This window comes from Triturus cristatus, chromosome 10 (genome assembly GCF_964204655.1).
Source record: "Triturus cristatus chromosome 10, aTriCri1.1, whole genome shotgun sequence".
NCBI classification, from domain to species: Eukaryota; Metazoa; Chordata; class Amphibia; order Caudata; family Salamandridae; genus Triturus; species Triturus cristatus.
In genome coordinates this window covers 508,220,063-508,234,392 of record NC_140593.1, presented here as the reverse complement: position 1 = coordinate 508,234,392, position 14,330 = coordinate 508,220,063, and positions in this window count along the sequence as shown.

The window sequence follows — 14,330 nt, the reverse complement described above, 5'->3', positions numbered from 1 at the left end:
ACACGCATTCCTCGAGGCGCCGTTCGAGGATGATGAGCTACGGGAGGCTATCATGCAAATGAAATCAAACAAAACCCCCGGTTCCGATGGCCTACCCATCGACTTTTATAAATCCTACATCGACTCACTCCTCCCTGTGTTAAAGGAGGTTTTTCTTGAAGCCCAAGAATTCCACATCCTCCCTGCCTCCATGAGAGAAGCACTTATCACGTCTTTATTAAAGCCGGGCAAGCCGCCGGACCGATGTGCATCTTACAGACCACTCTCCCTCCTAAACGCGGATGCAAAAATACTCGCTAAACTATTGGCCAATCGCCTTCGCCTGCTGCTTGACAAATTGGTCCTTCCGGACCAGGCAGGTTTCATCCCTGGGAGAGTGATCTCCCACAACCTCCGTACCCTCTTCTCTATTCCGCAATTGGCGTTGGTAGCAGTTTTTTTGGATGCCTCCAAGGCTTTCGACTCCGTGGAGTGGGATTACCTTTTTACGGTCCTACGGAACATGGGGCTCCCTCTCAGCTTCCTCTCTTGGATTCGATTGCTATATACCTCCCCAACGGCCAAAGTTTTAATCAATGGTCATACCTCGTCTGCCTTCTCCCTTTCCCGAGGCACCCGTCAGGGATGCCCTCTCTCCTCTATCCTCTTTGCCCTGGTAATGGAACCATTGGCAGCTAAGATCCGACAGCATTACCAACACGCTGGCCTCCGTTGCCTCCTCCGTCCCATACTGGTCTCCCTGTACGCGGACGATGTTACCCTCTATATTAAGAATCCACGCCAAAATTTAAACCCGATCATGCGTGAATTTGTGAGGTTCAGTGGGCAATCCGGCATCACTATTAATTGGGCTAAATCACAACTATTCCCCTTGACTGCTGCAGCCTTCCCCTTTGATACGGACTATCCCCTTGCATGGTGCGAGGACGAGGTTAAGTACCTGGGAATTCGCATTACGAATGACCGCGATGAGCTAATGAGGCTTAATCATGGATGCGCAATTGAACATGTCACCGGCTGTATCACCCGTTGGATAGCATTACCCTTAACCATGGCCGGCCGCATATCCCTTATAAAAATGGTTATTCTCCCCCAATTTTTGTATCTATCCCTCAACATCCCTTATGATCCTGGGCGCTATTTTTTCCGCACTCTCAAATCTGAACTTATTAGGCTGGTATGGGGAGGAAAGCAGCCACGCATTCAATGGGACATCCTTGTACGGCCTTATGCACAGGGAGGCTTTGACGTCCCAAACTTTGAATTATACTATATAAGCGCACAGACCCACTTTGCGCACTTCTGGTTTTGCGCACCCCGGTATACCCCGCATGTTGCCACTGAGCACTGGCTGGCTGACCCAATTCCGTTGGATGGGGTCCTGCTACGTGGCGCCACACCTCGGGGACGTGCTTCCACTTCACTAGAATGCACAATAAATGCATGGGCTCGGATCCTAGACCGGGTGCCTGGTTCCGGTCTCTATTCCCCACTATTACCCCTCACCTACCACCCAGAGGTTACACTACTGAAGGAAGGGATATTCAAAAAAATTGGCGCGCGCACTGCATCCTCTTTGTTGGGGGATCTCTACATCGGGGGTAAATTTTGTTCGCTCACACAATTGTGCCATGATCCCCCGCCATCCACCATGGATACGTTTTTTTATGCTCGACTTCGACATGGCATACAAGCTAGCCACCCCACATATCCCTCGGAGCCGAGTACCCTTGTACCACTGCATCTGGTCCTGCGTGCGGAATCCGCATCCCACCTGATTTCCACACTCTACCACACTTTGTATAGGGACTATGACTACCCTTTATGCGCCTCTCGGGCTACGTGGGAAGAGGAGTTGGGTCGAGACATAACTGACGCACAATGGACTTACTTCTGCAAGCAGACGGAACAGGTCTCCTCCAGTAGCAGGCTCCGGGTCATCCACTATAAATTTCTCCATCGTAGCTACCATACCCCTGTCCGGCTTCATAGGTTTGGCCTACGTGACTCTGACAGATGCGACAGGAGTAGAGCAGAGCATGCCGATTTCTTACATTTGGCTTGGGAATGACCCGCGGTACTACAGTATTGGCGGCAGGTCCTCACAGCACTCGATGACATGACCTCCTCACCTGTCTCTAGGTCGCCACTTATTATGCTCCTGGGATACACTGAACATATCCCCGTACTATACCGGAAGTTTGTGTCTTTTTGTTTAGTGCTTGCAAAGCGCCGAGTGGCCTGCAGATGGGTTCGGGGCCGGGCACCCAAATTTAAAGAGTGGCTGGGGGACATGATACTCTGGCAGGATCAACTCTGCACCTATGCTGAACTTCTTCCCCGCTCCTCGCTCCCTCGTGACATCTGGGGCCCACTGAAGACATACCTCGTGACGCATCCCGTCTCCCCCACCGATGCACCATGACACCTGCAGGTCCTACATGCGCTGGCGGCCATCCCCCCTGCTGTGGGTGGCGGACGCCTGGGTTGGGCCCTCTCCCTGGATGATTCCCCCTGATGGCCTCCCCGTGTGTGGGTGTGGTATTGTACTGTTTAGTAAGATCACTCTGCCATGGTCTCCGTGTGTTACAGGTTCGTGCTGACAAGGACCTCATTGCTCACTGTCCTAACTGTTCACTGAACAACACAGTTGTTAATGATGATTATTTCTTACTCCTGCATATGATGTAACCGCTTTATGCTGCAATTGCCGATATGCTGAAGCTATGTAATTGATGGAACATGTTTCTTTGTTCAATAAAGGTTTTTATAATAAAAAAAATAAAAAAATAAAAAAAGGCTATCCAAGAGAAACTGATATAAATAGAAATGTTAAATGAAGGAAAGTAAAGAAAGCTGTTTAATTTTTCATTACACAATAGGCCACCAAAGTTTTCAAGATTTTGATTATGGATGCTTATAGGGAGATAGACTAGAGGATTGCCTCAAAACCAACATAAATTCAGGGATAGAATGCAGATTCTGTAAATGGTATTTTGTAAGACAGACTCACTGTAAAAAAGCACATTTGCTCTTTCTTAAACATAATTTTGTATAGGACCTTACTTATTTCCTCTACCCTCTTTTTTCATGCATTAAAATATTTTATAAAGAGTAAAAAAAAAAAATAATAAAAAAAAATGTACATACATTTTTAAATGAGTTTTTTTCCCCTGATAGGTTTTTCCTTTTAGGTGTGACCCTCTAAAGTAGACATTTATTACCTTTCACATATATTATTCTGTGCAGGGTGGTATAGTGCCCTTTCTTCATGCAATTTCGAAGGCCACTCAGCAGACCTACATTGTGTCCAATACTTAACAATGAAGGCCATCTATGCCCACTGAGGGTTCAATCCTGAAAGATACTGTAGTCTAGAGTGTGAAAGCTGTTCTGAAGAAATTTAACTCAAGTGAGGATCAATATTTAAGCCACATATGCTGCATATACTCTGTTCAAGAACTTCAATACATTATCATAGAAAAATACTTTATATTAAATATTTTGTCATTATAAATACGTGTTTTCATTTTAAGATTATCTTTGAACAAATATATATTTAGCAACGGTACATGTTTAGAGATTTTACTATAATCTGTCTATATGTTTAAACTATAAATAATTTTTTGGGGGGGAATAAAGTTATAATTTTTTTAATTAAAATCTTAATGTTAATTTTCGCTTTATTGTTGCAAATTTAAAAATAGATATTTCCTATATATTCTTCTATTAAAACGAATATTTTGGTTTAGTCTACTGTAATTTAAAAAATATAATATTTTTCTTTTCAATATCTTTGATTTACCATTACACATACCGAATTTATGTATTTTGGTCTATGATATTTCTCTCACAATATTCTTGTATTGTAGTATTTTTGTAGTTGTTATTCCAACATATTAGTAGATGTAGTTTATGCAATGGTGTGTGAGACTATATCAACAACCTCAATATAGCGTCATTCAAGCATGTGAGCATTGGTAGCTTAAGGTACAAAAGACTATCTTTTTGGGCAGACAAAATGTAAGTATCGTATCAAGCATTATATTACAAAAGCAGCAAAAAGGTTGCAAATGTGCTTCTTGGAATTATTTTCTGATCTAGCTTAACCTGTGGGGGAGGAATTCATAAAAATCGGTTGTTAAAAGTTAGAAAGTATTCTAATTTTTGTATGTCAGCATTTAGTGTGTAGGTACTTATGATTTTCTCTGACCCATTTGAACATCAAGTGCACAAATTCCTCCTGCCTTAAAACTCTAGAGATGGGCATAACTTTGGATTTGTGCCATTGATTACATTTTGGACTTCTCAAAGTTGCCATGATAGAGAGATACACTACAATATCTGATAATGCTGGTATTACACACAGCTGTGTCTCCACTGAATGTACCAAGGGGCAATCTAAATTGATGGAATGGTTTTGGGAATGTGGGTCACACCTTACCAGGCGTGCAACGCCCATTGTGCTGAGAGGGCTTCAGCCCCGCCCCCAACGTGTGTGTCCGCCAGGGCCGAGACAGCTCCCCGGGCACACACACAGACAGTTTTTGAGCTGTTGTGGTCTGGCGTCCGTCTTACTGCAGCCGCACCGGAGTACTTCACAGGTCTTTAAAATACCATTTACTTGTTAACGAGGCTTTGTTGTTCTATCACCCCTTCTTAGAGCCCTTGCATATCCACTCTTCTGATTGCTGGAAGAATCAGCCACCCCCGAAAGTTTTATTAGCCCCCCCCCCCGAAATGTGACTCTAGTTGTGCCTCTGCACCTTACATAGTTGGTGGGAATATCTCACAATAAGAGAATTCTGGGTGGAGCTGGCTGGATTCCTTTGAAAACTTCTAGGCTTCTCAATCACTGTTAAACATGAAATAATGCTTCTGGATCTGAGGCTGAAGGGATGTGATGGGCTGACCAAACAAGAATGGTATGTAGCTTTAAAGTATGTGGAGGCAGTGAAGTTGACCATTGCTTTCAAACGGGAAAAAAGCAAATATGCCACAGATTTCTCTGTGGTTTTATAAGATGTAGGACACTTTGGCTATGGATCGCTTAAGTAGTAATAGGGATAGTACACTCATGAAATTTGAGAGTAGGAGACCATTATTGGATGTCTTGTGTCAAGACATGCCAAACATGTATTTGCCCACACACTGGTGAGCCGTGGGCCTGTTTCAATGAGTAGGGGACAGTCCCATCTAAGTGGATCGGTCAGCATTGAACTACAAAAAAGTCCACACCTCCCTGGATGCAGCTTGGGGAGTAAAATGGTAATGGTCTAGTAATTACATTGCAATGAATGTGAGTGGATGACTCAATTATGTTTGTGTTTTCTCGTATGATTCTTTTTCAGCTGGGAGTAGGTAAGGAACCAGGTACCAATGGGAGCATTAGGACTCCTGGTGTAGACATTGCACTGTGTTGCTCTTCTGAATCATTTAAATAAGCATATGTGTAAAAAACAACGTTGCCATGATAGCTGGGTCTGGATCTGTGTGATTGTAACATTTGAAAAAAGCATGTCATCAGTAAAGAAATGTCTTATTGCTGCCTGTTTTCACCATAGTGTAAGCAGAATTTGATCTGAGTGCAAAGGCTGAAATCAGTGTAGAGGTTTTAAAGAGCAGGGATGAAGGCAAAATCGTTGCATATTTACTCTCTCAATGTACACTTTGTCCGAAGGGTGACCCTCTGTTAATTATTAAACCTTCTGGTCTCTTGTAAATGCATACCATTAATTAAGTTGTTCATCATATCTTTCAAACTAAAACACTTAAAACCCAAAATCAATCTACACCTTGGAACACTTTTTCAGTGTGCATGCTTACTGTGGCTGTTAGAGTTTTTAGGGTGTCTTTAATTGCCCAAATTCGACAGTTTTGACAAGCTGGCTTGATCATTATCATATTCCTGATGAATTTTTTGCCAGAACATGTTCACCCAAATTTATTGTGCAAAAAGGAGGATACGCCAGTCCCTCAAATGTTTGAGAAGGTACATGTATTTGGGGTGAGACTTACTATTCTAACTACGGCCCATCATACATAAGGAAAAGTGCATATATCGGGGTAGTGGGACAGATTTATTGTAACTATTCTGACACCTATCCCATAAACACTGAGAAAAGTATAAATTCTTTTGGCAGGGGTTCAGATTTATTATATTGCTAAAATTGGGAGAAGTGCATATATTTAGTGGTGAGCATATATGTGGGGCTTTTTAATTGCTATTCTAAATCCTGTCTCACTAACATTGGATAAATGTAAAATTTTGGGATTATTCACTCTGCTTAATCAAAATATGGAAACATTTAAAAAAAATGAATGTAAACTAAACAAATGTAACTGAATATCATTTCATTATTGTATCATTGTTATTATATTATTATTTATTGAAAATGACAATTAAAAAGTATTTACATTAATTAAATATTGGGTCCTATAAATGTGTTTGTTTAATTTAATTAAATATTAAAAACAAATGAACAATGTCAAATACTAGATCATTTTTAAATCTTTAATAACTTTTAAACATTTAGAAAATACATACTATTCCCCTATTTTCATTTAATGTTACATTTTTTAAAAACACATATATTACCTTAAACACTGAACCCCAAAATATGGTTTCTAGCTAACAATTGTCACGATTAAAATACTCATGAAAAAATAAATGAATAACAAATAAATCCCCCAATATGTGTGCAAATGAATCTTCCTAATACTAATAAACTGCCCCCTCAGTCCCTCCAGAAAGGAAATCCATTTTCTTATTTTTTTACAATTTTTTAAGAATAAGTGAATGAGCTACTAATATGTTTAGATTCCTTTATAACTTATTGTAGACTAATACATGAAATAGTAAACATTTAAATCCAATAAATGCTTTAATAAATAGTATTTGCATTCTACTATATCATTAAAATAAATTATGACAGAGTCAATACGTTATTGACCCCAAAACTCAAAATTATATTAGAAAATGAATAATAAATGTAAATACAAATTACATATGAAATAATATTCTATCCACACAATTCCCCAATGAAATTTAACAACCCCAAAAAATAACATTGCTAATAACAATTATTTAATAAATATAGAAATAATACAAAAAAATAACCAACTGGCCCATGCATCAAGCAAAATTGTCCTCGCTATATTAGCGAATCGGTAAAATAGGCCGTTAGCGAGCGCCAAACAACCGATTCCAATGCATCAACCCCAATAGCGAAAAAACTAAAGAATTGCTAAAATAAACCCCGGTAAATTACCGAATCGCAAAATAAATAATCGGAAATAGCGAAAACACCAATTGCGCTCGCCAATAGCGATTAGCAAACAAAGACTCGCAAAAGAATGCATCAAAAATCGCTAATACCAAAATTCATCAAAATCGCTATTTAGCATGAGCAGAATAAGGGGAATCTCAACCAAGAGGTAAAGTTGCTGAAACACACAAAAAAAAAAAATATTTTAAAGTGTACCACAGGTGCAATGAATCAGAAACCCTTCAAAAAGGGCCCTGGAGACTCCGTATTCTTTTCCAAAATGGCAGCCCTCTATGTGCTCGCAAGGAGGATGAGAATAAATGCAGCAGCACAGTGCAGGAGGAGGATCCAGGAGAGGATATTCAGAGTGCGCATTACATTGCTGGGTCAAAATGAGGAACCGTCTGAATCATGCCATGATAATGCGCCTAATTGCTGACCTGGAACCACTACTGCAGCACCAGACCCGTAGGACCAATGCCATTCCTGCTCACGTCCAGGTCCTATGCAGCCTGCACCTAATAGTGTCTGGAAGTTTCCAGGGGGTCATAGCGGTAGCGGGAGGCATCTCACAAAGCGCACTTTCATGCTTCTTCCGTAAATTCATTGATGCCATGCTGACAATGATACATACCCACATCACCTTCCCCACAACCCCACAGCAGTTGGACCAGACCAAACAGGACTTCTACCAGGTGGCCCAATTCCCCCATGTCATAGGATGCATTGACTGCACGCATGTCTCCATCTGTCCCCCCTCAGCCAATGAGTACATCCTCCGTAACAGGAAGTCCTATCACTCAATCAACGTGCAGGTCGTGTGCAATGCCAAGCACATAATTATGGACATAGCGGCACAATTTCCAGGGAGCACACACGACTCATATATATTCAGACACAGTGGCATTCACAGGCGTCTGCTCAATGGTGAATTCGGAGAGGGACTCCTGCTTGGTACACACTCATACCTATTCATTACATCAGTATCACATATGTATTTGCATTACTGCCGCTAAGCCTTTGCTTCCCCCCCTGTAGGTGACAGCGAATACGCCTTGCGGGAATATATCCTCATCCCCTACCTCAACCCAGCAACACCACAGGAGCAACGCTACAACGCGGCACATATTAGCACCATAAATGTGGTTGAGAGAACATTTGGGATCCTGAAGAGTCGCTTCCGGATCTTACATAAGACTGGTGGTGCTTTGCAATATAACCCCGAGACCTGCTGCAGGATTGTAGCAGTATGTGCCATGCTGCACAACATTGCAACCAGAAGGGGGATACCCATAGAGATGGACAGAAATGACAACGATCGGGATGACCAACCACCCGCACAACACCGACAGTCACACGTGGCAAACACAGCTGCAGGTCAAAGGAGGCAGACATACATCACACAACATCACTTCAGAGCCAGGTAAGAATAGCCATGACAATATATTTATTGTGGAGTGCAAATGTTTACTTCACATGAGCACTTGTCAAAGTGAATTTACATGATTAGAAAACATGACAGTGATTCTACACATTGTGAAAAAAAACAGATCCGTTGGCATCACGGGAGTACAAACGCGATATGCAAGTGGCCCATGGTTACACCACCATGGACAAATAGGCGTGACTGAATGTCTAGTGCCGCTTCCCACGTACCCCCAGCCTCCTGTCGCGTGTCTCCTCTACATCACCACGATGTGTGTCTGTGGCTGTAGAGCTGCGCGAACTGCGCCTCCTGTTACTTGTCACCGGCACGGACACGCTACTCAAACTCAATGCCGCCTCACTGCCCTCCTCCCCTCCCAAGTTGCTGGCACTAAATGTGCCGGACTGTAAGTGTTCAACTGCAGTGGTCACCTGGCCTAAGGCCTTCGCTACATCCCCACAGTAATGCCCTAGGTCTACCTGCAGTGACACAGAGCAGCGTGACAAAACTGCAGTGCTGTTGAGAGCTTGGTGATGGCCCTGGTAGATGCAGTAGAACGGAACAAGTTCTGCCAATGCCTCCTGCGCTCGCTGTGTTGTCCTGCTAGGATGGCACGGGTGAGCTCCTGTAGGGTCTTGTTAATGTCACAATTCCCCTCGGCTACAACTGTGGTCATGTGACGCACAGCGTCTGTCAAAGTGCACATGTGTTTAGACAGTTTTGAGAGGTTGAGGTTCATTGTTTCCATATGTCTCCCCTGCAGGCGCTGAACACGCAGCATCTGGGCCTCTACACCACCATAGACGTTTGTAGGCTGTTCGGAGAGCTCAGCAATACTGCGCATGGACCTGCGCCACTGTCTGACTCGGCCATGTGCTGGTGTTGGAGCTGGTGGGGTGACACGTGTCTGACCGGGACCACTTGTGGGTGCTGGTCTCGCCTCTGTATCCATCACCTGCAGGGAGGGGCATGTGCCCTGCATCTTGGTGGTGTTGTCGGTGGTGGTGGTGGTGGTGTTGTCGGTGGTGGTGGTGATGTCGGTGGTGGTGTGGATTGACGTTCCTGCGGAGTCTCTCCATCGGTCTCTGCCGGTGTCTCGGAAATGATGAGGCGCTCGCTGTCATCAGAGTCCACTGGAGATGCATCTGTGTGTGAAACAGTGCATTGTTAGTTTATTTTGTGACTATATCTGTTTATCATTCCGCATACTTTTACTACAATAAATGACATATTTAGACACACTGTTGGGCCTGTACTGCTGGTCTCATTTCTTGTGCATTGGTGATCATACATGCACACTTGGCTAACATGACTACAACTCCCATGATGCAATACTAATGTGAGGGTATATGTGTTATGCACTTCTCCCTACACACTGTGATTAACCTGGGGGGATGGGCATGGGTATACAATACGCAGCGTATCAGCGCAGGCATGCATCTTACCTTGTTCTGTGGTTGCTGCGCCGGAGGTGTCCATTTGGGTTACTCCGACGACTGCCTCTGGCTCAATGGTCCCCTCAACGAGCTCCTCCAGGGCTGTGTTGGCAGGTACTCTGGATGGCCCCCCTCCTGTGCCAGCTGCTTCCTTCACCCTTTCGGCAATGCGCTCCTTTGCCTGTTTCCCGAGGTCATACCACCTCTTCTTCAGGTCGTCTATGCTGCGGTGCATGACTCCAACAGCATTCACCCTCTCCCTAATGCTTCGGGCACCTTGAGTAACAGCTTTCCAAAAAGCTTATCATGCTTGCTGCTCACCCCCTCTATCAAATGTTCCAGTTCCCTATCAAAGAACTTTCTCTTCCTCTTCCTGGGCGTTTCTGATGGATTAGATGCATTCTTGTCCATCCTGGATAACTGTAGTGTGGCTGGGTTGTGAGGGTGAAGTCTCTTAGCTCAGCTTCTATGCTCTGCCTCCTCCTCTTAGCTCCTCAGGGCACTGAATGATGCATGGGCTGGATGACTTCCTGGTTGTGATGTCATCAGCCTGCTTCTAGTGCGACCTGTTTTTTGCTAAATCGTTATTTCCGAATTCGCAAATACTGAATTCGGTAATACCGAATTCGGTATTTGCTATTCTTTATTTTAAGGAATCGCTATTGTGTTTTCGGTTAGTTTTAGCGATTTTTAAGGAATCGCTAAATTTTCGCGATTCTGTACATGCATCCCAAACAACAAATCCTTTTTTGCGATTCCTTATTTATCGCTAATAAGGACTCGCATTTCCGAATTTTGATGCATGTGCACCCAAATAACATAATACCAAAAGATATTACATACAATTTTTTTAGTATATTGAATTTTAAACAATTATGTTATTTTAGAAGATAAAAGAACAATATACTTACCCTTGATATTCTATCCCACAATATTTGACATTGACAATATTTTAGGCATGATATTATGGTCAAATTATATTTTGGAGTGAATATTCAGGTACCACACCCTGCATCCTCAAGTTAATGATAAATTTACTAATTTCAACTTCTTCTACTTGCACTATAAATACTCATTCAACCTATACTACAACAACTACTTATCCAATCGATTCACACTATACATTGTAATTTGGTAATGTCGATGAAACAGATGCAATACTTGTAATGTGATATAATGCGATATTCTGAGGGAGTACCACTCACACACACATACCATTGGAGTACAGTGAAATCATTTACGGTACACTCTGTGCTACAAATGCATGCACTAATAAATGATTTAATTAAAAATAAAGCCCAGGTTTCAGTTTTTAAAGCGAAGCATTCGCATTCTATGCAATGTCATTCTGCCTAGCAGAGTAAGCTCAAATGTCATCAAGCGCGGTTTTATTCCGTGTGATGGCTTGGTGTACCAACGCCTCAAATGCAGGCCCCTGCATTTATTCGTGTACTTAAACGTTCAATTTCCGCTGGGTCCCCTCAGCCCATTAGTATTACCTGTGTCAGATCGATAAAACAAGTATAATTAATGGGCAACTATATATACCAGTTAGTAGTGCGAAGATTCTGCTTGTTGTTCAGTAAGAACTTTACAAAGACACCGTGATGTCATTAATTATTTACATTTACCCTTATCCTGACAAGCCAGCTGTGCAGCAAAATAAAAGTCCTGCCGATCTGAGTGATCAAAAAGGCCCCTTCTTTCACACAATGAAGTAATATTATTCTGGAACTCAATTAGTGCTTTCACCCTTAAGCCACGTTATACTTTTTATATTTAATTATTGTAAGCTAATTGAAATCTGTACTCATTTCATTGATCCCAGGGGAGCACATGAGCTCGTGTTAGGATTGCAAAGCTTCTGCCGCGGGGTTCACTGGCTTGTTATAAATACAGCTAGACAGAGTGCATTTGTATTTGGCAAGCACCTTGGGCATTTTTTGTGTCACAGCTGATTATACAGCCCATTGTCCCCATGACTATGAATTTATTTTTGAAGTCATCTAACTCCACCCTAACCTCCAAAACAAAGTATGAAACAAACTTCAAAACATGCAAACGAGGAGATATGTTTTGACAACTGTATTGTCTGTACATTTTTTTAAGTCTTCTCTAGCATAGAATATCAGTACATTTCAATAATTCCTTTACTTTTGTAGCACTTTTAAACACAAACACACACAGACGCGCACTTTTTCCCCAGCTTTGGTTGCACATAAAGCAGCTGTTTAAAACCCCAAAGCTCTCACAAATATTATATTATTTCGCTAATATGACATAAATCCTGTGAATTACAGGGGTTTATTTACAAGCCCCTTGCGCCACTGGTATTTCACGTTTTCCCATATTAAAAGTGACACACTGGCGGTGGAAGGGGCTTGAAATAAGCCCCGCAATTTTTTATTAAATGGAACACCAAGTCTCTGACTGATTTTCTCCCTTGTAGGTAATTTGTGTCCAAGTATGACTGCGCATTTAGGCAATGATAGCCGCATCCAATCTGCTAAGCTTTACCATTGTCTTAGAGCAGGAGTCTTCCAACTGGGGGGCGGGCCGGCCCCCCTCGGGGGGCCTCAAGTGTTTACAGGGGGGCACCAGGCTCTGACCAAAAGAAGCATTATGCTAACAGGTATGCTTTATTTTAAGCAGCTGTAAGCTGCTCTGCAATGGGCCATCACTAACATATTTTGTCATTTATATCCTAGCTGGGAGAATGTGTCAGATGGGAAGAGACTCCAAATATTTTTCAAAGCCCCACCCCCATTTCTAATAATCACACTATGGATACTTTTACACACTATTAACCTGACCAGAATAGTATGTTTGGCAATGATGTATTTTATTGAATTTTTAAAACGGTAACAGAACTTTAATGCAATATTTAGAGTCTAGAGATATTTAAACATTGCAATTTAATAGAATAATTGGGAAACATTCTGGGTGGGGCCCAATGATTTTTTATCCACAGGGTCGGCACAGCATTAAAACGTTTGAAGACCACTGCCTTAGAGTAATCAGCATCTTCTTCCCAAAAAGTAAACAAGGCCGGAACATTTTCATTACAGGCATCCATTTATTTGCAGCCTTCGACACAATGATCACGGCAGGATTATCTCAGATCTGGATCACTTTATGGGCTTTAGGGGAAATGTCCTGAAATGGTTTTCTTCCTTTCTCCGGGACAGACACCTCATAATAAAATAGAGATCACACAGCATGTGTAGCAAAATGATATGTGAGATTCATCAAGGCTATTTTTTAGCGCCAACACTTTTTAACATCTACATGAAGGTCTGACCGACTCTAGTGTGCATCTGCACCAACATACAGATGAGACACAATTATATCTAAACACTTCTAACATACAAATAATCACTTCTAACATTCAAGGTATTCTGAAAAATGTCCCTCTTAACTGCAACCTTGGAAGAGAGAGAACTTTCTGCCTCTAAATCTGGAGACGACCATGGTTCTTTTTCTTTCTACATCAGTGTAAAGAAACACCACAACACTTATGCACTCTATAAACCTAACCCTTTCCTTTACCTTCAACTAAAACCTGACCTTCACAATTGATTCAGCTGTCACATTTGTGCTGCACATTAACTTTGTTAAAAAAAAAATCAGACATAGCATCAATGCTGAACATATTAAAATGGCGGCCCACATCCTTTTTCATTGACAGAATCGACTACAAAAAAGTAATTCTGGCAGATGTTTGTGTTTCCCTTTCACACCTAACCCTGCTCAGAGAAGTTGTTCAATGAGAAGCAAGACAGATTCATGGCTCAGAAAAGTTCGCCATATTACTCCTTTTCTTATGACCTTCACGGACTGTACATTCCAGTCAGATTCCAATTCAGACTGCTTGTCATTGTTCACAAAGCATTACATAACAACAGCCCACCTACCATACAGAGCTTCTCACTATCTCCGGAAGCCCTAGAGGCCTGAGAAGCAAGGACTCATTACATTTGAAACTTCTGAAAATGAAGACAGCCATTGCCAGCAAGCAGAATGTGTTGTATCAGCATGGCATTCTCTTCCAGCCTCCAGAAGCAACTCCAGTCCTGGCATTCATGAAACAACTCAAGACTTACCTGTTCAAGAAATTCCTCAACCAGTGTTAATCTTGATTTTATTTCCCTTACCTTTCTGGCTGAGACTTTTAGCAGATGTTATTTCCTCACTGTTGAA